Below are 27,606 nucleotides of genomic sequence, written 5' to 3'. Positions count from 1 at the left end.
TTCTAAAAGGAAATTTTATAAATGCAAACACAGCTGTGAATTTTTAACCCAATGGAAAGCTATGCATGCAAACTGTAAAGATTTGTGTTTGCCCTGCATCTGGGATTATTACTGAAATAACATTTTAAATATAAGGAGTAGCCAGGAACTTGCATGCAAAACCAGTGCCAAGTGGAATCTCAAAAGTGACAAGTTCTGTTCAAAATCTAGAAAGCACAATTTTTCAATTGGTGCTAAATTTGCCCCAAAACAAAATAAAACCCAATTCCCCCCTGCTTAGCTGAAATACCCTTCAGTAAATATGTCTTACAGGCCACTAGAAAGCGTGCAGTTATTTTATCCAAAGTAAAAAGGTTAGCATTACAGACTTTATTCGATCCTAAATACTGACATACTAGAGTGGTTATGGTAGAAGGTTTGATGATAACATTTTGCATCACTAAGCTTGACTTTCCTTTCTTTCATACCTTAAATTAGGCTGCCGTTCCTAGGTGGATATCCTATCCTGAGCACTTCCATCCTGGATCGCCACATGGTTTTTGTAGCAACTCAAACAATCCTAGTGGCAAACATAACTTGCACATATATCCTACATACTATTAAGGGAACCATCTATCCCATGGGGGAATCTTGGAGTGGTTTCAGAGATGTTACCTTGTGCTCTGTAGATGCAAAATGTGAGCTTCACTAATTTTGTGCTCCCTAGAATAATAGGCAAAAGTATTTCTGCAGACCTTGCAATGTCACTGCAGTGAAAGAACAGAGCTGCCTGAATGTTCCTGATTCAGCTGAAATGGATCTTGCAGCGAGAGCATCAAAGCCAGGCCTGTTTTATCAGTTTACATATTTTTAAAGCGACAGTTTATTTCTTGCATAATCCCCTTTCAGGCACATTCGTAACTGAGCAGAACCATTCCCAGAGGCATCTGCTTCCTGGCCTGTGAATATGATTCCTTGCATCCATTTTTAGAACCTGCTTCCGCAAGCCCTTCACGTACTGAACCCTAACTGAAGTTGGTGGAATTTGAACAACAAGTAAGGCTTGCAAGGACAGGGGCCACAATGATGGCTTTGTTAAAACAAAGTCCTGAGGACCTGCTAAATAGCCCAGATCAAAATCTTTGAGTCCTGTGTCATTTTGGAATTCATACAAGCTAAATGCCTAGCCCCTAAACATTTCAGGTCATAATTCATCACACCATTTCTCCATTCTGCCTACACCCCTTCTCCCCGCACAGATGTGTCCTGCTCTCTCTCCTAGACATCAGGAGTCTTCTGTGTCATGTCCCAAGTTACTGGGGGGCCTCTTGACTCAAGGCACTGAGACATAAACAGCATTGTTGATTATAGCCATGCTTGAAATTCACTCCAGTGCAAAGCCAAAGGCTCTGTGACCATTTCAAGCCTGTCTGCGATCTATGGGAAGGCTGGAATAAAGTGTTTTAAGACGTGCAATTTGTCTCTTTGTAGAGGGGGTGAAATCCTGGCCCCACTGAAGTCCATGGGAGTTTTGCCATTGACTTCAGTAGGGCTAGAATTCAACTAGTGGGGTATTTCATCCTACGCAAGTATTCACACAGCACTGAGTAGAGTCCCAGGAACCATTCTTCGCTCCACTGGAAGTGGGTGGGGAGAGTGTCTCTTCTTTGGTTGTTATGAAGTTTTAGCTGGGAATCCAGAGGGGATACTGCATTATACGTTGTCTTATCACGCTAGCTCCCAAGAAAACAGGGTTAGTACGCTGAGGAGTGGCATGACAGCTAGGCTTGTGTCTGTGGAGAATATTAGGTAATGGGGTCAGTGAATGTTATTTTATGGATGGGCTGTCAGGGGTGTAAAGCCTATGTTTGGACATGATGTAGTGATGTAACATCTCCGGACACTGTAAACCTTTTGGTTGCCAGGAGCCGCCCCGGAATATTCATTCAAATTTCAGCCGTTGGGTGAGGACCATCGTGAAGGACAGTTGAGGCTGGCTGGTGGAGGGGGGTGGCTGTTCGGGGACCTGGCTGAAGGTGCCGGGAGAGGACTCTAAATTAGTTCATTCATTTTAAGTAGTCACGTAAGAGTTCATTAACCAAATCGGGAGAGAAGCTGTGGTGACTGGGCTTTCCTGCAGTGGCCTTTGAAGATCACTTATATTGATCATTGCTCCTGGGGCAGAGCCCTTGGAATAAGGGAGCAGAGCAAAGGGTGACAGGAGGTAAAATTTCCAAGTGCAATGCTTGGTGGTGGCAGCAGTTATCTGAGTCCAGGGCATAGGAAACCCAAGGTCGGGACAGTGCCCATCACTATAAAGAAATGCTGGTCCTGATTCTCTGCTCCATCATTCCAGTTTAAGCATAAAACTGGAAAATAATAGAAATTGTAGAAATGTGCAAATGGAAGGGACCTTGATAGGTCATCTAGTCAAAGCCCCTGCACTGGGGCAGGACTAAGTATTATATAGACCATCCCTGACAGTGTTTGTCCCACCTGTTCTTAAAAACCTGCAGTGAAAGTGTGGGACCCTTACTGAATGGGGGAGGCAACCTAGTAACAGATTATGTGGAAAAAGCTGAAGTAGTCCATGCTTTTTTTTGCCTTGGTCTTTACAGACAAGGGCAGCTCCCAGACTGCTGAACTGGGCAGCACAGTATGGGGAGGAGGTGAGCAGCCCTCAGTGGTGAAAAAACAGGTTAAGGACTATTTAGAAAAGCTGGACATGCACAAGTGCATGGGTCCAGATCTAATGCATCCAAGGGTGCTGAGGAAGTTGGCTGATGTGATTGCAGAGCCATTGGCCATTATCTTTGAAAACTCATGGCGATGGGGGGAGGTCTAGACAATTGGAAAAAGGCAAATATAGTGCCCATCTTTAAAAAAGGGAAGAAGGAGAACCTGGGGAACTACAGACCGGTCAGCCTCACTTCAGTTCCTGGAAAAATCATGGAGCAGGTCCTCAAGGAATCCATTTTGAAGCACTAGGAGGAGAGGAAGGTGATCAGGAACAATCAACATGGATTCACCAAGGGCAAGTCATGCCTGACCAACCTGATTGCCTTCTATGATGAGATAACTGGTTCTGTGGATATGGGGAAAGCGGTGGATGTGATATAGCTTGACTTTAGCAAAGCTTTTGATATGGTCTCCCACAGTATTCTTCCCAGCAGTTAAAGAAGTATGGATTGGATGAATGGACTATAAGGTGGATAGAAAGCTGGCTAAATGGTCGGGCTCAATGGGTAGTGATCAATGGCTCAATGTCTAGTTGGCAGCCGGTATCAAGTGGAGTACCCCAGAGGTTGGTCCTGGAGCCAGTTTTGTTCAACATCTTCATTAGTGATCTGGATGATGGGATGGATTACACTCTCAGCAAGTTCGTGGATGACACTAAACTGGGGGGAGAAGTAGATACGCTGGAGGGTAGGGATAGGGTCCAGAGTGACCTTGACAAATTGGAGGATTGGGCCAAAAGAAATCTGATGAGATTCAACAAGGACAAGTGCAGAGTCCTGGACTTAGAAAGGAAGAACCCAATGCACCGCTATAGGCTGGGGATTGACTGGTTAAGCCGTGGTTCTGCAGAAAAGGACCTGGGGTTTACAGTGGACGAGAAGCTGGATATGAGTCAATAGTGTGCCCTTGTTGCCAAGAAGGCTAATGCCATATTGGGCTGCATTAGTAGAAGCATTGCCAGCAGATCGAGGGAAGTGATTATTCCCCTCTATTCAGCACTGGCGAGGCCACATCTGGAGTATTGCTTCCAGTTTTGGGCCCCCCACTACAGAAAGGATGTGGACAAATTGGAGTCCGACGGAGGGCAATGAAAATGATTAGGGCGCTGGGGCACGTAACTTCCGAGAAGAGGTTGAAGGAACTGGGCTTATTTAGTCTACAGAAGAGAAGATTGAGGGGGGATTTGATAGCAGCCTTCAACTACCTGAAGCAGGGTTCCAAAGAGGATTGAGCTCAGCTATTCTCAGTGGTGGCAGATGACAGAACAAGAAGCAATAGTCTCAAGTTGCAGTGGTGGGGAGGTCTAGGTTGGATATTAGGAAAAACTATTTCACTAGGAGGCTGGTGAAGCACTGGAATGGTTACCTAGGGAGGTGGTTGAATTTCCATCCTTAGAGGTTTTTAAGGCCCAGCTTGACAAAGCCCTGGCTGGGATGATTTAGTTGGTGTTGGCCCTGCTTTGAGCAGGGGGTTAGATTAGATGATGTCCTGAGGTCTCTTCCAACCCTACTTTTTTATGATTCAGTAATGGAGATTCCACAACCTCCCTAGGTATTTTTTTCCAGTGCTTAACTATCTTACAGTTAGGCTGCTTTTCCTAATGACTAAGCTAAATTTCCTTTGTTACAATTTAAGCCCATTACTACTTGTCCTGTCCTCAGTAGTTAAGGAGAACAATTTATCACCCTCCTCTTTGTAACAACATTTACATACTTGAAGACTGTTATCGTGTCCCCTCTCAGTTTTCTCTTCTCCAGACTAAACAAACCCATTTTTTTCAATCTTTCCTCTTTGGTCAGACCTTTAATCATTTTTGTTGCTCTCCTCTGGACTTTCTCCAATTTGTCCACATTTTTCTCGAAGTGTGGTGCCCAGAACTGGACACAATACTCTAGTTGAGGCCTTATCCATGCTGAGTAAAGTAGAAGAATTACTACTCATGTCTTGCTTATTACACTCCTGCTAATACATCCCAGAATGATGTGCGCTTTTTTTGCAACAGTGCTACACTGTTGACTCATACTTTGTTTGAGATTCACTATGACCCCCCCAGATTCTTTTCTGCAGTACTCCTTCACAGGCAGTTATTTCTCATTTTGTATTTGTGCAATTGATTGTTCCTTCCTAAGTGTAGTACTTTGCATTTGTTCCTATTGAATTTCATTCTATATATTTCAGACCATTTCTCCAGTTTGCCAAGATCATTTTGAATTCTAATCCTGTTTCCCAAAGTGTTTGCGACCCCTTCCAGCTTGGTATCATCCACAGACATTATAAGTGTACTCTTTATGCTCTTTATCTAAATCATTGATGAAGATATTGAACAGAACTGAACCTAGGACAGATTCCTGCAGGTCCTCAATCGATATGGCCTTCCAGCTTGATTGTGAACCATCGAGAACTATACTCTGATTACACTTTTCCAACCAGTTCTGCATCCACCTTATAGTAGGCTATATTTCTCTAGTTTTTTTTTTATGTGAGACAGTATCAAAAGCCTTCCTAAAGTTGAGATCTACCACATCTACAGCTTCCCCCCTTTTCTTAAGGCTTGTTACCCTGTCAAAGAAGGCTATTTGGTTGGTTTAACATGATTTGTTCTTGACAAATCCATGTTGATTGTTACTTACCCTATTTTCTTCTAGATGCTTCCAAATTGATTGTTTGATTATTTGCTCCATTATCTTTCCATTATCTTACTGAAGTTAAACTGACTTGCCTATAATTCCTTGAGTTGTCCTTATTCACCTTTTTATAAATAGCTACTATATTTGCCCTTTTCCAGTCCTCTGAGATCGCTCCCATCCTCCTTGAGTTCTCAAAGATAACCTCTAATGACTCAGTTCCTTAACTATTCTAGGATGTATTTAATCGGGCCCTGCTGACTTGTCTAAGTATTTCTAAACTTTTTCTTTTCCTGTATTAGTGCCAGATCCTACCCATTTATGCTGATGTTCACTTTATTAGTTGTCCAATCACTAACTTTTTTTGGTGAAAACTAAAACAAAATGGGCAATAACACTTTGGCCAGTGCTATGTTTTCTATTGTTGTCTTTCTTTTTCATTGAATAATGGGCTTACCCTGTCCTTGATCTTTGTCTTGCTTTTCAGGTATTTGTAAAATACTTTCTTGTTACCTTTTATGTCCCTAGCTAGTTTAATCTTGTTTTTTTGCCTTGGCCTTTCTAATTTTGTCCCTACATACTTGTGTTTTTTATATTCAACCTTTGTAACTTGATCTAGTTTCCACTTTTTTTATGACTCTCTTTTTTGAGTTTCAGGATGTTAAGATCTCCTGGTTAAGCCAGGGTGGTCTCTTACCATACTTCCTATCTTTTCTATGCATTGGTGTAGTTTGCTTTTGTGCCTGTAACAATCTCTCTTTAAAAAACTGCCAACTTTCTTGAACTCTTTCTTCCCTCAGACTTGCTTCCCACAGGATCTTGCCTAACAGTTCTCTGAGTTTGCTAAAGTCTGCCTTCTTGAAGTCCATTGTCTTTATTCTGCTGTTTTCCCTCCTACATTTCCTTAGAATCATGAACTCTATCATTTCATCAGCTCTTTCACCCAAGCAGTCTTCCACCATCGAACTCTCAACTGGTTCCTCCCTGTTTTTCAGCGTCAAATCTAGACTAGCCATTCCCCTACTCACTTTCTCCATCTTATGTAATAAAAAGTTGTTGTCTCCAAAGCATTCCAAGAACTTGTTGGATAATCTGTGCCCTGCTGTGTTATTTCCCTGACAGATGTCTCAACAGTTGAATTCCCACCTTATCACCAAGTCCTGTGTTTTGGATGATTTTGTTAGTTGTTTAAAGAAATCCTTATCCACCTCTTCTTCTCATTAGATAGTAGACACCTACCATGACATCACCCTTGGTTTTTTTTCCACCATTGTATTTATTGTTGGCAAGGCACCCAGCAAGTAAGATGGGATTTCATATTCCCTCATATTGGAGGACCTGGTAGATTTATTTTCCCTAGCCTTACTGTTAAGACAGGTTCAGTTTTGGGTTTAACAGCCTTGATTGTTCTTCCTTGAAGAAGAATGGAAACACTATCTACTGCACTGCTAACATTATTTTTGTTGTTCTGCAGTAAACATTACTGGATTGAATTATTTTAGTTTTGCTGACTAAGTGCAATAAGCGGCAGCACAGTTAAGAGAAATATGAACAACTAATGAAGAATTTATTTTTCAGGGCACTTTGTTCCTAAACACAGGAAGTTGTAAAATCGCTGATAACAAATTTTATTAGTTCATAGGCAATACGAGAAATGACTGTCTTCTGTTGAGTCAGGTTCTTAATGAAAAAGGGCTGAGGGATTAAGTAGAGCAGTAAACTGTCAATTAAATGATGGTGACTGTTATTTGGCTTTGATGTTAGATAACTTCTCTCTATTGTGTCATTCACAGGGGATACTTTGCTTCTCAACTGAGCTTTGCACACTTTTTTTAATTAACATCTTTTCCCCGCAGTCATCACTTTGTTATTGTTCTCATTGATCAAATGGTAAAGGTTATTTTCTTAAGATTCTGCTATATTTGACATTTTTGCTGTACTGTTGATGTTAATTAAACTGCAACTGCTGAAAAACCCTTTTCATTTTTCTACGTTTCCAACTTGTACTGTAAATTACATAATCTAATTGCTTTTTGAATTGCAATACAGTACTTATTTGCCCACTCGGGAAAATGTCCCAGGACATTCCTTATTCCAGGAAACAATGAATTTTTTAGGATTTACGGTAATTTAAACCAAACCAGGCTCCAAGAGAGTGACTATATTTGTATTTATATTTCGACAACATCTTATTACAGTAAATGCACAAATAAAGAGAAAAATAATGGGTAATATTTATTTTCCTAAAGGGCTTCTTATTTTACGTATTTACGACATTTGTTAAAATAATTGAAGAGTGAGTTTTGGCATTTTAATGTAATTTATATTTTACTCCTGCTATTCCCCAAGATTATTGGAACATTAGATGTTTCACTCATGACTTCAAAGAATAATGGTCAGACTACATCTGGTGATAATAATGCGAACAATACAATATCATACGACAAACTAGAACATGAACAACTCGCAACTGGGACACATTGACCCAAAGTTGGTTAGATTTTGTAATAATTTTTTGTCTTGGAGCGGTTTTTCAGAAATGTCCTCTGCTGTAAATCTTTTCATTAATTCACTCTCCAAGCCCATTCACTGCTTGGTTCCTCTACTGAGACTTTTAATAAAAGTGCTGATTAGAGTGGCTGAGAGGGTAAAAAAAAAAATGCTGCTGTATCTTGGAAAGGTGGAGGCATAGGACAGGGGACCACTTGGAAGGTCTTGTGTCCTGCCATCCCCATTGTATTGGATAAGTGGTTATAGGATGAGAAGAAATACGATGTAAGGCATGAACTTGCGTCAAGATGTAAAGTCCAAATTTCATTGGTTTGGCCTATAACTGTGTCTTGGATCATGCTAACAAATGCAAGCTTCGTGGTCATTCAAGTTCCCAGCGTTCATGATTTGATGAAGTCTGATGCTCCTGGCTGCATGACACTGCAGGATGAATTCTGGCACAGTTAGTGCTGGCTGGGAATTTTGTTGAAGCATGAATCAAAGGGGTAATGTGATTGTGCTGTTGACTAGCTGTCTGTGGGCCCATCCAGATGAGACCCATGTGATCCTGCTTGGAGGAAGTGACAAGAAGATATAGTGAGGAAAATATCTGCCCTTCTGATTAAGCATTTGTCCCCACCTATTGTTTGAGTTCACAATCCAGGGATCTAGTTAGATTCTCAGCTGCTACTCTACCATTAGGTAACAACAAATGACCAGAACAGCTTTTCTTCCTTGATCTGTGGCCAAGAGGTTGCAATTTCCTTTGGGGACATGCAGACCTGGCTACGTCAACCGATGCCTTTGTCACCTTGAGATTAGTTCACTGATTTGCACTCTATATGTGGCTACTCCTTTAATCTATCCAGAAAGCTGGTGCAGAATTCGATAGCTGGCTTGTTAAGCAATATCTCTTGCCAGGAGCATATTTCACCATTACTCTATGATCTGCGTGGGATGTCTATTGTTTTCTGGGTAGAATTCAAGGTGCTGGTTTTGCTCTGTTAAAAAGCCCTACACGGCCTCGAACCTACTGGCCTCAGAAACCACCTCTCTTCCCTGGCTATACTGACACAATAACAGTGAGGTGGAAGATATCGTCCTAGTGCCATCTGTAATAGTGGAGGAGGGTGCCGACTTCCCTTGAAAGTCAGTGTGAAAGCCTACTCCCATTTGTGCCTTTGAAAATCTCCCCTTTATAGTGCAACCAAAACAACACACACTGAGTCCTCTATGTTGGGTCTTGTACAAAGTACTTTTGGAGCTGGCCTTCGGCACAGATCGCATGGGAAACAGCCTTGGGTGGTGATTTTCATGGGGTACCAGTGCACCTCCAACCTGCACAGCTTCAGCAAGTTCTACAAGAGAAACTCCGAAGATGGTTTAACCTCTCCACTTCCTCGGAATGCCACGGGTACTAAGTCTAAGTCATTCTGCAGTGGTCATATGGGTAGTACTGACCCATTGGGATGTGAGGTTAGGATCTGATCTGGTTTCTTCATTCGCAGCATGTCAGAGCACTGAAGGCAGCTCAGTCAACTATCGGAAGGGAGCACATGCCGTCACTCTAGCCAACTCAAGGCACAAGACTGAAAAAAGGCTTCCGGTCCCCCTACAGCTCTCTTTATCCAGGTCCCCCAAGCTGGCTCACACTTATAAACAGGAACACAACTTCACCTTCCCTGTGAAAAATTCATCATAAGAGAGCGTGATGCATAACTGTCAACACTTCAGATCCCTCCAGCAACTGAATGACAGTGAGTCTGAGCCTCTACTGGTGAGTGAGGATGGTAGGTGTTTTTTTGTAGTTGGCACCAGTAGCTTTTGTGGTGGAGGAGTTGTTGGAGATGTGGTGGGTAACTGTTAAATGGTAAGCTGATAGTACAGATCATGTGCAGTGTTTTACACTGGTTGAGGAAGTGGGAGGAGGATTATTTTATTTAGTCCTTTGTAGAAGCAGCTGAAACCCTCCAGAATGTGTCTTGCATCATTACTAAAAAGCAAACAAACAGGCATTTTAGAATTGCTAGGTTAACTTATCTCCAAAATCACAAAGTTAGTGCATGCTCACAAAGAAAATGCTAATCCATCTGCTTAAAAAAAATCCAACTCATAATGCTTAGATCTACTATATATTATAAGTAATTATTGAGTCTAGGGCAGTAATAAGCTTGTATAAATCCATCCACCCATCCCACTCCTGAGCTTAGTGACAGCCATACACCCCTATTGTAGACATTCTGGTTGAATGGATATAAATGAGAGTAGAGTTTGACTATATATGAAATGAGGAGAAGTTATTACATTCATATAATAAAAGTTATTAAGTTCGGAAAATTGTTTTTGAAAGTAAACGGTTGACATTTTCAAAGCAATGCAGGTGCCTGAGCCAGACATCTTCCATGAATGGAATGTGAAAGTGAAGTTGATGAGTAGTAGCTATCCACAGGTACTATAAGATTTAGGAAATATTCAAAAGCAACTGATAAATCAGAAGCTGCATGATCCATATATTAAAATATTTACTCTGCTAATTTACTAAATTTGACAGTATTTAGAGTAGGTCTAGTCAGATTTTTCTTTTTAAAGTGTATGGATTAGTATTGTCTTTGCGATTTTGGAGATTAACTGCAAATGCATTTTTTTTATGACGCAAGACACGTAGTGCGAAGATTTCAGAGACTTAAATGAATTAAGAATTAAAAAAAAAAAACCTACCACTTCCTCATTCTGTGGAAAATACTGCACAATGATCACTTTTAAAGGAAGTTGTGGCTAAATCTCTTGCACTGCTTTGAAAAGTGTTCAGTGCTACGTATTTTAATGTTTGCAATGCGTACGTAGAGTGAAATTAAATACTGAGTGGCAAAATGTAGTGCTGAAGTTGCACTGTAGTTTGAGGTCTCGCATGGAGAAGATTAACCCGTAGATATTTTGGTCCATATGGAGTGTCAAGCTTTTCAAGTGCGAGGTTGAAACATCCACTTTTTATTTATTTATTATTTTGGATCAACTGCATTGGTGTCCGGTTCATCTCGGATTTATGATTTAGAGCTAAACCACAAAGGCTTTGTATGAGAGGTTACTGGGGACATAATTCATACCATCTATTTATAGTGAAACTGAAATGCATTTATCATATAGTGAAACACATACGCTGCGTAATGAAATGCATACATCGTAAACATCATAGTATAGGATGTTCCTATCACACATACTGAAATGTACCATATAAATCATATCCAGAAACACCAACTCTCCATCAGATATTGAAAAGAGATATGGTCTGGTCATCCTGAACACATGAATAGAAGTCATGGGCTCTGGAGTTTGAATCCCAACTCTGACACTGACACCCTCTGTACCTTGGACAAGTCACATAATCTTCCTGCTGAATTTTCTCACTTGTAAAATGACACTTTCTTACCTAACCGTGGTGATGTAAGGATAGATCAGTTACACTTTGTAGAGTGCTTTGAAGAACAAAGGCCCTGCAAAAGACAAGCAGTATGGATTGAAATATATTACACTGGATATTTGAAACATATGCATCATTTGTGACTGTGCAGCATATTCACTGTATTGAAGTGTCGTCAATCATATGACTTTGGTTGTGCCCCCAGTACAACCTATTTAATTCCATTTGTACTCAATCTGGCAAAATGCTAGCCTGCCTTTTGGTTGTAAACACAGTCTGCTTAAAATAAAACATATGGCTGACAGCATGGCTGTGGTTAGAAATGTGACAGCATAAAAATGGCAATTTTTGACTCATCCGATCTGCTGCTCTCCAATATGTTTTCAAGATTCTCTCTGGCTCTCTCTGACAGAGCTGTGTTTTTGCTCCCATTACCAATGCAGACGCAATCCAAATGTGAGAGAGTGAGTGAGAACATGCATCGCAGTGACAGGGTGTAAACACTGCTAGGCACCTAGAAGGTTAAAGGAGCCTGGGAGTGCTAGTAATCTCCCTCTTTGCACCTGAGGATGGTGTTGTCAGGTGGAGAGGATAGTCTTAAAAGAGGCTACCAACGGCCAGTTGGGACAGGAGACCCAGAGGAGGGGATGTAGTGAGTTCCCTCTCTTTTAGCAGGGGCCTGGTAGAAGGCCAAGAATGCTAAAGGGGCAGAGAAGCAGACAGTGATCCTGACGCCTGAGGAAAGATCAGGAACTGTTGAGGGATGACAGCCAGCCTGAACTCCTGGGAAGGTAGAGAACTGTGCCAGGCCAAGACTGCAGGGTGGAGGAAGGCAGAGGAACCTGTGAACAGATGTAAAGACATTGCATTATAGCTGAGGCTTGTCTGCAAGGGAGAGGGGTAGCCAGCTGGGTCTGATTGGGGTTGAAGATGTAGTTGTCTCTATATTTCTCTTGGACTTGTTAAAGGACTTTGCAGCTCAGAGAGTGTGTGTGTGTAGGTGTGGGGGAGGGAGCAGGGTCTTGGAGAGATCTTGGCTGGAGGATCAGGCCATTCCTACAGCTAGAATAGGCTGAAGAACACAGGAGGGAAACCGAGGCACAGCTGCTGCAATGCCACAATTAGTCACTAAGGGGCATGATGGGGTGGCCATTTTGCTGCAATCACTAATAGTTGTTACCTGAGATCTCGCCTAGGTAATGTGGTGATTGTTGCCTTCTAAAACCCATAGAGGGTTGGACACAGAATCGTCATCCCTGGCAATGAGCTGTGCATTGAGCTCTCAGAGCTTCCCGTGAGGGAAAACAAATCTCTTTATTTATTAACTGAGTAAACTTGACACGGAAGTTGCTGAGTGACAAGAAGAACAGAACCAGCAATGCATTTTTACGGTCAATTTTCAGTTTTTATACATGATTAAATTATATCCCTTGTTTAAAGGTATGTTGTTCCCTGAAATATTTGCTCCCTCTTTGCCTCACTCTTTCCTGAATAAACGGGGGAGAAATGGTGACTGGTAGGAAAATACAAGATGACTGTCTTGTTCTTGAGCATCAGTTTATCCAGGGGCTTATGTGGTCACTGTCATTGTAGTATCTCTCTATGGTACTTATCGGACTCATTACCACAGTATCTGAGCACCTCACAATCTTTTACTATTAATGTGGGTATCCTCACAACACCCCTGTAAGGTAGGGAGGTGCTATTAGCCCCATTTTACAGATTGGGAACTGATACCCACAGAATATGTGGCTTGCATGTGTTCACACAGGTAGTGTGTGGTGAACCTGGGACTTCTCCCAAGTCCAAAGTTAGCACCCTAACCACTAGCCCATTCTTCGCTTTCTAGTAGCTGATTGCCTAAACTTCAGCATGGTGGTAGCATAAAATTCTTTCTCCAAAGTACCCAGAACCACTAACGTGATAAAGACACCGGGGGTCTGATTCTTATTAGAGTGGACTTTAGGGGCAGTGAGAATGGGGCCCAGAGAATTTATATTAAGTATTCAGGACCTGATCCAGAGCCAACTGCACCGATAAGTGAAATTCAACTAATGTAAATCCATCTCCACTTGCCAGTTTAAAAATGAAAGCTGAGCTCCCAGGGCGAATGGGTAGTGACTGTATAAACAGACCTGAGTGATATTGCAGACACATCATCTATTTTATAAAAGAAAACCAGCTGGAGCTATGGACTGACATTCTTGATAACCAAGAAGGAAGAAATATTACCAGAACTGGAGGTCTCTCTCAGGTGGCTAAGACAGGAAAGTTGATATGGTCATGACAGAAAGTATGGCAAGAAATAATTGGAAACAATACTGATTGTCTGTGCCCAGTGGTGAAATTCACCTGGCATATTAGGAGTTAAAGAGCTCCCAAGACAGCAGCAGCATGTCTGGGAGGGGAGAGAGCAGAAACACCCTCCTGCATGTGAAGGAGCTGATCTCAGTGGAGCAAGGAGAAGCATCAGGGACAGGGATTTTGCCAGACATTCTGCATCCACAGGGATCAGTGGCCACAAATCCCTGTGCAGGGGGTTCTCAATGAGTCATGGCCATTATTCTAGCTGTGGAGATGGAGCTCTCTCTCAGAGAGAGAGAGTGACTGTGGGCTGGCCAGTGCTTTGTCTGGGATTAGGGTGGATTCTGTCCACTCCCCTCAATCCCCACACAAGGCCCATTTGCTCAGTGCTGAGAGGGGAGAAAGAGAATTTAACTCAGAATGTTTTATTTTCTAGGCATTACTACAGGAAGATGTAGAGACGCCACCACCGCGCAGCTCTGTTGATCGTGTGTGTAATGTGGAAACTGGGCGATCTCTAAACTCATCCAGCAACAAAAAATCTCTGTCCTCCCAATAAAGAAAAGGAGAGAGAGCTCCAGTTGATTACTGAAGAGCCAAGGCTGATGAAAATTAGGTAGCATTGGTGATTCATCTTCAAAATTTATTCCACCTGCAAAAATCAAGATTACGATGTAAGATCCCTAAGGAGGGGGGAAATGAATTATAGCGGAACAAGGTGTTCATTTTACAGAGGGGCAATAGTTAAAAATGAAACAACCAGACTCGGCTTGCCAGCTGAACCAAGAAAAGAGAGGTGACGAATAAGAGGAGGACATTGAGGAATATCTGCAAAAAAGATTCATTTGAAATATATGTCCCTAGATTTAATTTATTTAATTCATGTTTCTTTTCTGCATCAGGTTTATGACACAGATCTGGGCCTAAACCAAAATCCAACGTGCAGGCAGTGAGAGGCTCATTGCCTTAGAGCACCTCTAACCCGATAACATGGTGTCGCTGATCTACTGGGCTTTCCCCTCAACAATGAGTCTAATGATCGGTGTTCCACTGCTATTTTCCACATTAGGGGGTGAACCCCAGTTGTTTCTGGCTCTGCCTGGATATGCAGCGGGGAAAGGAGAGAGAAAGCATGGTGAGAAGATTGGTTAGAGTTCCTCTCCACATGTGTCCCAGTTCTCACACTAGGGCTCTAACAGACTAGCACATACAATAAAGCTGACAGGCCAGCCACTAGCCTGTGCGTCTCCATGCAGGTCAACAGAACCAGCCTCGTGCAAGGGAGATATAGTGTATGTAGGAAGAACAGGAGTACTTGTGGCACTTTAGAGACTAACAAATTTATTTGAGCATAAGCTTTCGTGGGCTACAGTCCACTTCATCAGATGCATGTAGTGGAAAATACAGTAGGAAGATATATATACATACACAGAGAACATGAAATGTGTATATATGTATCTTCCTACTGTATTTTCCACTACATGCATCCAGTGAAGTAGGCTGTAGCCCACGAAAGCTTATGCTCAAATAAATTTGTTAGTCTCTAATGTGCCACAAGTACTCCCGTTCTTTTTGCGGATACAGACTAATACGCTGCTACTCTGAAACCTGAGTGTATGTAGAGTTAAGCCATGTTGCTTATGAAATTTTCCTTCATTAGCGGAGATGCCTTTTTCAAACTCTTTTTAAAAAAAGTTCCTAATGATGAGGCCTAAGAGATCAGTCTGTAGGGAAAGCTACTGAAAGAAGGCTTAATTTCTCTATTCAGACTGAGCCAAAATTTAAAGAGCAGGTTGGGCTTGTTCTGATTGATGAATTGGAGCCATGATTGGAGTCCGTTCAGATAATAGTTTTCCCCCAACCAGTTCGCCCATCCCATGATATGGATGCCTCCCAGAGACAATTGTGTTAGCTCATTTTCATCTCTGATATTACAGACTAGACATTTCCATTTGATTGGAAGGAGTTAAATGGTGTGGTCACACTCATGGGCATTATATTAAAGTGCTGACAGATATCCAAGTTCACTTTCTTCATAATTAAAGCACTCTTTGAACAGCACCTGAAGGGTTGTTGCCAGATCTTTTCTTTCAGCCTTTTTTCATTACATTTGAGATTCAGGTTTGGAATAAACCTAGACAGAAACTTGAGAACCATGGGTAAATCCAGGCTATATTCTACAACGAGAGAAAGCAGTGTGGCTGGTATTGTGGATGAATATATGGCTGAATTTTGTGACTTATTCTAAGTGACATCTTACTAATACAATCAGATTTGCAGTTTTCTTTGGAGATTAGCAAATTAGTCATATTCACATATTTTCCACATTACATTTAGGCTTTTTTTTTTCTGTCGGTGAATACACTTTTTGGAAAACTTTCATTCTTTGTAATTTTTCACCCAAACTTTCATTGAAAACGTTGTCGGTTGCTTCATTTTCAGTTAGTTTCTGTTTCCCTGTTTATCACCTCTTGTTTCTAAATGGTTGTTTTGAATTCTATTAATCATTTTGATTGTGGACTCTCACACTAACAAAATCATAAAGAGTCTCAAGACACTTTGTAACATGACCAAATGTGGCAAGGACTCCCAGAATCAAAGATGAAACTCATTATGGTGACAGGAAACATGCTATGGATTCTGCTAACTGTGATGCAATAGATATCATGGTCTCTCCTACCCCAGTAAACAATTATGAGACATTCTTTTTATGTGGCTGCTATTATTAATGTATTCACAGCCTGCACTTTACTGCTATTGTCTTTTGTGCCCTACTCTGTGAAGAATATTGAACTTGCCACACTTTCTAGTGCTACCTTGTTAACAATCTGGAGTTTCCATCTGTAAGTGAATGCACAAGCTTGGAATGTCATTAATGGAAAGTGTGAGTGAAGAGAAGGGATTAATTCTAGGCAGCCTTGTGATACTTCTGGGTAAAGTGGGCACATCCACTGGCAGAAAACAGATTGATTCTTCTTCAAGCTTGAAAAACACAGCAGCCCTGCTATTGACCACACCAGAGAGGACTAATGTCACCTCAGAAAGATGAAGAGAGAGAAACTTGGGCCAGCACTCTGTGTTCAGTGGCCATCAACTCTTCATAATCTTCTTCCCCAAGGAGATTATCAGAGATTGCATCACAGTCTGAGCCAAAGTGGATGGGCCTGATATCAATTGGAAGCATTTCTACATTGTTCTTAAAGGCAGCAGCTGGTCTATTTGCTGTAGACTGGAGAAGCTAATTTAGGGGACTGTCTTGCACCTGTGTTTCTACAAATGCCTTAAATCTGAGGAAGGTTAAATTAGGTAGAATAGACAGAAAAGGATAGTTTTAATAATGTTAAATATAGTGGGAACTAGAGAGAGCTAACACAACAAAGAACAACAGACATCTCAAAGTAGGGCTGATGAGAAATTTTCCTTCAAATTTTTTTTGGGGTAGAAAATGGAGGATTTGACAAAATGAAAATTTTCATGGTTTCCTTGATTATTTCCCCCCCCCCCCCCAGAAAACTGTAAACAGAAAGTATCTTGTTCTGTGAGGGGGTTTTAATGACAATTTTTCCTGAAAATTTTGACAGACCAACCGAAAAAGCAAACACAAATGTCAACCGGCCCTGAAATTAAGTCACTTCCCCCTTTTTCCAATTATGGATGAGCAGGACAATATTTCTGTTGCTCACTGAGGGTAGAGCAAGAACTGAGAAAATCAGGAGAAATAGTGTTTTGGGGGTAAAAGTTGGGAAACGGAGTCACAAGTCCACCCAATTTAGGTTTAATCAATTTTTGCCTTTATTTATACAATTTCAGACAGAATTATTATCACTTATCATGTCGGGACATACATTTATACCTGACAAATAATAATGACAAGGCTTGGTAAATGGGCCTAAGTTACCACATTCTGGGGCACCAGAAAGTTCTTTCATCTTCCGTGACCCCTAGGTCTGGTCCTTCAGTCCCATTCTTCAGTTTCTGGTCCGGTGTTTCTCCAGTTAGGGCCCATGCTCATTTAGGTCATTTCTATATTTCTACATTGCAGATTACTTAATCTTTATCCAAATGGCTTTTAGCACATCGACCCTTTCGATTTTTGGTAACCCAGACATTACGCATGCATGAGATTCAGTTACCCAACTTCTGTATTTTTCCTGCTGGGTTTGCAGTTTCTGGATCATGTTGGTTTTGTGTCACCCTGCCCTGGGTCTTCCCAGAAAAAGGTAGGGCTTATTCATCATTTCATGCTTGTCTCTTTTTTACTTACATGTTCCAACACAATAGATTGCCTTTATTCTATGGGCAATAACAGTTTAAGCAGATTAGCAATGCTATTTAAAAGAAGAATTTGCAAAACCACACAGTAGCAAGACGGAGTTGCTTCCCTCCGACACAGACAGGGAGGAACCACTCCCCGCCCCCTAGTGGGCAGAACCAGGCTGGGCCTGCCCCTTGTGCCAGAAATGGAGGGGCCAAACAGGAAGTATAAAAGGTGGGACCTCCAGCTCAGTTGATGGAGAGCCAGGGAAGGAGTCATACGCGGTTGCCTTGCTGCTGGTTCCTGAACCAGGAGTTGAGCTGTATCAACCTCTGCCTCTGGAGGAGCTTCTGGAACTGTCACCTGGCAAACACCCCAAGGACCTGCTGGAACTGCTGGCTGCCAAGTACCCTGCGGAGCCTGAGGGCACATGAGCGACAAAGCCCTACAACCAGGTAGGAGTAGGAAGTAGCCCAGGGAAACCAGACATTAGTCTGGTTGTGTTTTGCTGAAGCTACGGTCAGCGTGTTTTGGTAGGACCGCCACTGACTCTGTGGTGGGATTCCGTGCCACTGTTAGGGCCCTGGGCTGGGACCTGGTAGAGTAGGGTGGGCCCAGGGTCCCCTACCCCCTGCTGCCAGCCCCACCCCTGTGGCAGCCTATCCACCTTAGGCTTTATGGCCTGTGTTTGTTTGCCTTCTGCCCCAGCCAGGGAGATATTGCTCAGATATTGCTTGATATTGCTCGGATCCGCCCACAGGGCTGAGCCTGATTGTATTGCTGCCTGCCCCAGCTAGACTGGCTACAGACTGTTATTGGTGCTAATCCCTTGTTGATTGGCTCTCAGCCGCTAGGTGGCATAGCGAGGCGGAGTGGCCTTCCTCTGCCACAGAGAAGGAGGAACCCCTCCAAGCCGCTACACACACTTATTCCAGCAAGGACTTGTCCTAAGTTTTACCTCATCTGTACTCCTTCATTAAATATAATTAAAAATGTAGCTATCAAAGCTCTTAACCTTACCATTAGCAATTCTTCATTTTCTATTTCAATGTTGTAAGTCAGTATATGTTACTCTGTGCTACCCTTAATCTGTTAGAAAAGGGAGTGGGAGTTACGTAAAACATGATGATTCTTTAACATCAACATTTCTAAACTTCTCTAAACATGGGTTTCTCATTCCAAGTCCAGTTTTGTTTGTGAATCATACAAAGAAACTTCATTAGAAATTTTCCTGTGAATGCATTTTGAGGGGTGTCTTAGTTTTAGGGCCTTGATATTTTAGTTGCGTTTAATGGTGCCCCAATAAGGGCATTTCCAAGAGTCTATGGTACCAAAACTTGGGAACTAACTTGATTAGTGCTTCCTCTGACACTCATGCATAATGAGATCTACTGACCCATGCTCTTTGGAGTGATGTATCAAAGGCTGTGAAATTTATATCCTCCTAAAGCTGTTGTATAATAGGTAATCTCTCTGCACTTTGGTTAATGACTCCAAAATTCTTGGATGTTGTCCCTTTTAGGACAGAGACACAGGGGTTGTATAAGGCTGCGTGGGATTTTTGATGACCTGTGGATTAGCTGTAGGTCTCTTCTGGAGTGAGCTATTGGAGAAATTAATTCAGTTTACTCACTTGGAAGTTAAGTGACTCTAGTTCAAGTGTGGGTACTGTACTCCCTCTGAATTATTCTGTGTGTATTAAGTCTCTGTACTTTAGGAAGGCGTTTGGAATGTTTCTGTGGTGGATTTTGGTACCTGATGTATTTCTCATGGTTCCTCATGGGACCAGATGACATGACACCCCCAAAAGGAGGGGTAACTGAAATTAGGGAGCAAAGTTCTATCTTTTGAACAGAAGAACATTAGAATAATGTTAATAATGTTAAGTATCAGAGGGGTAGCCGTGTTAGTCTGAATCTGTAAAAAGCAACAGAGGGTCCTGTGGCACCTTTGAGACTAACAGAAGTACTGGGAGCATAAGCTTTCGTGGGTAAGAACCTCACTTCTTCAGATGCAAGTAATGGAAATCTCCAGAGGCAGGTATATATCAGTGTGGAGATAACGAGGTTAGTTCAATCAGGGAGGGTGAGGTGCTCTGCTAGTAGTTGAGGTGTGAACACCAAGGGAGGAGAAACTGTTTCTGTAGTTGGATAGCCATTCACAGTCTTTGTTTAATCCTGATCTGATGGTGTCAAATTTGCAAATGAACTGGAGCTCAGCAGTTTCTCTTTGGAGTCTGGTCCTGAAGTTTTTTTGCTGTAAGATGGCAACCTTTACATCTGCTATTGTGTGGCCAGGGAGGTTGAAGTGTTCTCCTACAGGTTTTTGTATATTGCCATTCCTGATATCTGACTTGTGTCCATTTATCCTCTTGCGTAGTGACTGTCCAGTTTGGCCAATGTACATAGCAGAGGGGCATTGCTGGCATATGATGGCATATATAACATTGGTGGACATGCAGGTGAATGAGCCGGAGATGTTGTAGCTGATCTGGTTAGGTCCAGTGATGGTGTTGCTGGTGTAGATATGTGGGCAGAGTTGGCATCGAGGTTTGTTGCATGGGTTGGTTCCTGAGTTAGAGTTGTTATGGTGCGGTCCGTGGTTGCTGGTGAGAATATGTTTAAGGTTGGCAGGTTGTCTGTGGGCGAGGACTGGCCTGCCTCCCAAGGTCTGTGAAAGTGAGGGATCATTGTCCAGGATGGGTTGTAGATCTAACCATAACAACTCTAACTCAGGAACCAACCCATGCAACAAACCTCGATGCCAACTCTGCCCACATATCTACACCAGCAACACCATCACTGGACCTAACCAGATCAGCTACAACATCTCCGGCTCATTCACCTGCATGTCCACCAATGTTATATATGCCATCATATGCCAGCAATGCCCCTCTGCTATGTACATTGGCCAAACTGGACAGTCACTACGCAAGAGGATAAATGGACACAAGTCAGATATCAGGAATGGCAATATACAAAAACCTGTAGGAGAACACTTCAACCTCCCTGGCCACACAATAGCAGATGTAAAGGTTGCCATCTTACAGCAAAAAAACTTCAGGACCAGACTCCAAAGAGAAACTGCTGAGCTCCAGTTCATTTGCAAATTTGACACCATCAGATCAGGATTAAACAAAGACTGTGAATGGCTATCCAACTACAGAAACAGTTTCTCCTCCCTTGGTGTTCACACCTCAACTACTAGCAGAGCACCTCACCCTCCCTGATTGAACTAACCTCGTTATCTCCACACTGATATATACCTGCCTCTGGAGATTTCCATTACTTGCATCTGAAGAAGTGAGGTTCTTACCCACGAAAGCTTATGCTCCCAGTACTTCTGTTAGTCTCAAAGGTGCCACAGGACCCTCTGTTGTTAATAATGTTAAATACACTGAGACCTAGAAGTTGTAGCCTGATCTAGAGATTATGTATTAATTATTTTGATTACTTAAGAATCCCCAGATATCACTTTGAGGGTAGACAGGTTCTTGTCCCAAGATCAGGCCCAGTATTATTCAAATCATTGTATAGTTGGGAACCCCGATGTGCACAGCTGCAACACTCACACTATAGGAACCCTTCTATATTTATGAATAGTTTATTAATACATTTACCACAGTCACCAACACTCCAGCTCAGTAAGGTATTTAGAGATACTACAGAATGTACAGATGCACATCCATATACTCACATCATCCTGTACAGGACCACCTGAAATGCCAGCCATCATCTTCCTCATCACCATCACCTTCCCCTTCATTACCAGTGGCCATCATTCTGGCACCTCCCATGGGCTACGTCTCCTTCTCCTACTGCACCTAGGCTGGGATGCAACTTTTATAATATGTTACGCTTACGCCACTATATCTAATGCATATTCAGTTGGGGTTTTACCCCTTTTCCTTATTTGTATTTCCTCCTCTTACTAATGTTGGAGTGTCCTTCTCCTACAGGTTAGTATATCAATGATCTCAACTTGTTATCATAGACGTCAATTCATTGCCATGGCCCTCTTGCGGTTAGGTATCTGTGGATGTAACTGAGGTACCTGTCATTATCATGTACGTTGATTCATTGCCATGGCACTCTTGTGGTTGGACTCATGTTCCTGTGGTTGGAAATTCCCCTTAAACATTCTGTTTTCAGCTCCCCAGTATTTGGGGTTTTCTGTTGGGCCATTTATCAGTGCCAAAGTTCATAGGCCTCAAGCCTTCTGCTAAAACTGCTGATGCAAATGTCTTATAGGGTACAGGCCTGTAGGTTCCTTGCATTATAGCTGAATATAATGAAGGCAAGCTAGCCCTATGGGCTACAAAATATAGTTAACAATAGACTAAGTACTGTGGTAGGGTAAGAAAAGCAAACCTGGATATGTCTGGCGTTTTCCTACTGTTCTAAAAAAATCAAGTCAGGGTATAGCATTGGATATTTAAGAGCTCCTACCGAATAGGCAGAGTTGCCCTGACCCTTCTCTTGTCATATTTTTGCAGTGCATGAAGAGAGACTGCCTGTACAGGTCTGTCGCATCTTACATGCATTTAACATGCGCAATTTCAACTTTACGCGGTCGGCAAAAAACAAAAAACAAAAACAAAAAAAAGAGAAAAACAACAGTTTTAATACTATACCTGTAGTGCAGGCAATTTCGCCCACCATTGAACTCAATGGGGTTTTAGCTATACGCGGTTTTCGCTTTACGCGCTAACCGCGGAACGGAACCCCCGCGTAAGAGGAGACAGACCTGTACATGTTTATCTAAATGTAGCCTGATGTTAAATCAGACAAGCTGTCTCCTCTTCTAGGATGAACTTCACCCCTCAGCAGAAAAACTGCACCTCTATTTTGAGGTCTTAAGTAGCAGGTGGAACTTTTGCTGGCCCTTGGCACAGGGGTGCATTTTGCTGCTGGAGAGCACCTTACTGGAGATGCCGTAAGGACAATCAAACCACTTTGTTTATCACAGCGGATGCTATTTTATGTGTGTAACATATTCCTGCATTTTAGTGTCATGCCAATTAGCATTTAACTCACATGCCACCTGAGTTGTCCAGCTCATTTTCCCCATAGAGTTGCCAGTAGGTGGGTGGTTCCATGTGTACACACGTTTATTTTCAGGGCCATTGGAGCAAAGCACAAGCCTTTTTAGAGGGGCTGAGGACATGAAGTGTCCCTTCCCCGGTGGTGATGGGGTGTACAAACCCTCCATTGGCCAGGAAAGGGTTCATGAGCTGCTGTAGGCTCAGTCAGCCCCATCCTGCTTCACCTGCAAATACTGCCAGGCTTGGAGGCGGGGCAGAGGGGGGGGGGTTAAAAGGAGAGGGTCAGCACCGTTGAGAAGAGGCTGGGAGGGAGGGCAGGTCTCTCATACTAGCTCCTGGAAGAAAGGCCTAGCGGGGGCCAGGACTCGGCTGGAGACTGCTTGGTGCCAGAGCCTCTCTGAAGGAAGATAGGTCTGGTGCAGGATGATTGTGTTTGCTTTGTTACCCAGGGCTAGGGTGTTCTTTTCAATCCAGGGTATTGTGTGTTCAGTTCTACTTGGAACCTTTATGGTCTGCATGGGACTTGTACAGACGTATGTATGTATTCAGCTTTCATCAATAAAATATTGTGTCCTCCCAGGGGTCCTAAAAATGAGATCACCTCTTCTAAGCCCAGGGCGAAACTAACTGCAGAGCATTCAATGTAATGTAATAAGATATTAGATTACAAACTGTACCATATACAAACATAACAGGCATGCGACATTTGCCAGCAAGACCCCTCTTCTTAACAGGTATTGATCCTGCAGGGAGAAGAGTAAGTGGGTTCTGCTGACTCAGTGAGAGATGTGGCTGATAACCCCACCTGGGGAGAAGAGAAGGGGGGGTGGCTCTCTGGAGAGAGGAACTAGGTTGTGGCTAAGCAGATGTATGAATCCTAGGAGCAGTCAGGCCAGGGAAGGAGGTCTGAGCTGAATTTTGTTATCTTATTACTTCAGGAACAAGGTGAGTTGTATTTTATTTTTTATGCTACAGTGTTTGACCTGTCATGGAGCAGCTTGGGAAAGGTACACGCTCAAAATACGGCATCATGTTTCAGCTGTTTTTTCTCTCTTGTGTGGACCTCCATAGTGTAATATCCTTGCAGTGCAGAATGGATTGATCACTTCCACTTCTGCACTAACAAATCATAGGGACGGGAGTTGACATACTAGAACAGACCAGTGACCTACCCAGTCCACTAACCTGTCTTTGTCAGTAGGCAGTACCACTGCTTCACAGTTACAAGAAACTCCACTGGGGCTGTCGTACAACAACCCAAGATTGTTTCTAACCCATATCACTGAAAGGTGGGCTCGTGCCCTTAACAATTACAGTTTATACCCATTGTAACGTTTTATCCTGTTTTTATTATGTAAATGTTTAGTTATTTTTTGAATTCGGCAAAGCTCTTTTTGCACCATAATAACTTGTGGCAGTGAGTTCCATACGCTTAATTATCTGTCAAGTAAAAAAGGATTTCTCTTTATCTGGTTTAAATTTGCTGCTTTACAATTTTATTGGATGTCCCTTTTTATTAGTATTACGAAAGAACATTAAGAGAAGAACGTGACTGGCCTTTTCTACAACATTAATTTATCTCTCTCTCTCTGTTCTTTCCCTATTGTTTGTTGAAGTGACTACTGCATAACGCAGGCAATAAAGAGGGGTATATTTAAAGTACTGGGACTACAGGTTTATGACAAACCCATATAATTGTGATATATAAAGCAGTAAAGTTTAGATTTTAAAAATAGCTTTTAATCTGAGTAAGTTTCTAAAACACATCTTAGCAAGCATATATGTTAAGGGCAATGAATGTTTCTGCTGATTGCTGTGGGTCTGGTGGTTAGATCAGAGATGCAGTGTCTTAGCTGTGGACAATTCATCCTAGAAAGGAAAAATACACACCAGCCATGTTTAACCTCTCACGGCCTGGAACTTTAGATAAGCAACTTTAACTCTCTCACGAACTCAAGTACCGTTTCACCAATGCAATCATATCGCTATGACTTAGTTATAAAATTCAATCTTAGAATAAATGAAACATCCTAGGATAAAATTCCCACCATTGCAGAAAATCAGTGGTAGGCTTAAGAGCCATAGAGACCCTATTTTCACAGTTTAATTGTGAATTAAGGGCTTAGACCTTGTGCTGGGCCTCTTCACAAGGGTGAATTTCACTCTCTAGTGAGTTACCAGAGGAAATGCTCAAATTTCTAAATGGCTGATTTGCCCTTTAAAATGACATCTTCCTTTGGACGGTTCTGGGGAGAACAAGTCACAACTTGAATTTTAATATCAACATTTTGAAGAATAGTTTCTATGTTTTATTTTTCTAATGCATTGTTAAATTAAAAAAATTCAAAGTTGAATTAAATGGGTTTTGTGGGCTAAGAAACTAGCTAATTCTAAAACAAGGGAAATGTCTATTGATTATGGGATATACTACTACTTTCTATCTCCAACAGGTCTAGAATGCTTGAGAGAGGGAGACTTTTGCAAGTCATTTTCCTGTTGATCACCATTTACATCCTTTTCATGCTGACAGTCGAATTTGCAGTTTCAGCTCATAAGGTCCCATGAGAATATTTTGTTTATTTTTCGCTCATTTGCACCTTCACCTTGCATTTCAGTCTGAGTTATGTCTGGTTGCTTCTGAGCCCTTCTGAAATCTTCTCAACACAAATATCCCATGATTTTCATGCAAAACCGTAAATTGGCCCATGTTTCCCTTGAAGTAGGGCCTAGGTTTGTTTTGATGCTCCTGATGTGAGTTTCAATTTTATAACAAAGCCAATTTGTATAATTTCCAATTTTACTGACAGCACTTCCCACAATTCTAGTTATTTGTAGTGATATCAGAGTAATTTTGCCTTTTTTGGGGATGAGGAGAGGGAATGATCACCTACTGAAGGCCTCAGTTCAGCAAAGCATGTATACATGTGCTTAAAGTTAAGCACATGCTTAAGTCCAATTGAAGTTAATGGGGTGTGTGTTGAAGTGCTTTGATGAATCAGGGTCTAAATGTCTTTAAATTGCTAGTAAGATATATGGAACAGAGACGCATTGTGGATTGGTAACTCAGTGCAATGGTCATCCATTATCTTGCCAACAAATAATCAGTATAGGAAATACTTCATGTCAGGCCTATTTTGTATTTTACTATACACGGGTCCAACATTGCCACTCTAACTTATATTCAGTGGGATGTGCTATGATTCAACATGAGTAAGAGTGGCAGAAGTAGACCCACAGGGTCTGATCCAATGGGAGCTTTTCCATTGACTTCAATGAGTTTTGCATTCGGCCCATAGAGAGAGAGGGAGATGCTTAAGGGCTAATTCAAGAGGAGTCTCTTAGGCGACCTTCTGACTTGAATGTTTCTCAACTCCATGGTTTACCTAAGTAAAAGTGTAGGTTTTTGAAAATTGTTGATCTAGTGCGATTCCTCCAAATTTACATTGGCATAGCTGAGAGCAGAATTTGGCCCAGACTCCTCAAATGTATCTCTTTTTCTTAGCAGAAGTACAATGTGATTAACAGAGTTGTTTTCCTGCAATTATTGATGACGGCTAAATGCCCGTGTCTCCGGACTTGCTTCAGCAATAGCAATAGAGATGTATAGCCTCCTCGTGCTCTGTTGTTTCCATAACACGAGGATTGCAATCTGCTTTTTTGCTGCTGTCATCCTTGGCATTTCCCAGACCCTTTTCCAGGAACTGACTCACATTCTGAGTCTGAACAGTCCTATTTCTTAGGAGTGCTTTAAAGTGTCTGCTTTGGGTGGGAGATGATATACAGTAGTCTGCTTTATTTACAATAAGCTCTTTTCCAGCGAGGAAATATATTTTACAATTTCCCTTTAAGAATGGATCTGTCGTTATGCCAACACAGATTCCATTCCCCAGGACTTCCATGGCAATGACATATGGACATCTCACTTTTCCTGGTAAAATATGTTCTAGATAAATATAAATGCTCTTAAGTCCATAGGCACGTTGGAATCTCTGTCCTTTTGGAGGATTAGAGCTCTGGTCTCCCCTTTGCCTCTGAAATGGGATTTGATTTATTATAGTTCTCTGTGTAAATAGTAATATGTGATTTATGCCAGTGTTCAGCATGCAACAATGATTTCCCAAGTGATCATCTCAAAAGGGTGCAGAGAGAGGATTGAACTGCCTATTAGATTCAAGGTGATCCTAGCCATGCACAAAATTATAAGCTTTATGTATTTGTGCAAAGATATGAAAAGCAGAGATGAGTCTGATCTGCAAAGTTCAGATTTAAATCAGAACTTTTACTAAGTTTATGTGTATGCTGAGGTTCTTGTTTGGTCCTTTACATGTCTAGGGTCCAGCCAGGAAATTTGGATATGGTTAAAAACTTCTACTCAGTTGAGGGTTTTTTTGGGGGGGTTTGGACCTAACATCAACATGAAAACCACACAATACAGACAATAAAGACAATACAAAGGTCCAGCAAGGGCAACCCTCCTAATTTAAGGTAATTATTAATAAAAGCAGTGGTACATTAAATCTTAATATATTTAGAAATTCAGCCTATTGTATCATCCAGCCCCTACAAAAATAATTATTTATGATTTAAAAAATGAAGCTCATGCATGAACTTTCAATGGATTTCTAACCTCCAGTTTTGTATTAGAGCACCCCCCGTTGCACTTCCACCAGCCTGGAATAGTGGGGAGGAGGTTGTGATCACCAAAACCCCCGGTGTTCTTTAAAATCTGCAGGATGGTGGAATTAGGCCCCTG

At 41.9% G+C, this 27,606-nt stretch overlaps 1 long non-coding RNA gene across 1 annotated transcript in view; it reads right to left on the bottom strand.

The window, feature by feature from the left end:
• Positions 1-7,494: 7,494 nt before the first annotated feature.
• Positions 7,495-27,606, bottom strand: part of LOC112058764 (uncharacterized) — a 130,813-nt gene continuing 110,701 nt past the window's right edge. Inside the window, exons 3-4 of the long non-coding RNA XR_010588990.1 lie at positions 11,260-11,323; positions 7,495-9,825 (exon numbers count right to left, since the gene is read on the bottom strand). This is a non-coding gene — a long non-coding RNA (uncharacterized LOC112058764). The remainder of the gene's footprint in view (positions 9,826-11,259; positions 11,324-27,606) is intronic.

The sequence above is a fragment of the Chrysemys picta genome, chromosome 7, assembly GCF_011386835.1.
Source record: "Chrysemys picta bellii isolate R12L10 chromosome 7, ASM1138683v2, whole genome shotgun sequence".
NCBI classification, from domain to species: domain Eukaryota; kingdom Metazoa; phylum Chordata; order Testudines; family Emydidae; genus Chrysemys; species Chrysemys picta.
The sequence above is the reverse complement of the archived record's forward strand: the minus strand, read 5'-3'. Positions and strand labels throughout refer to the sequence as shown.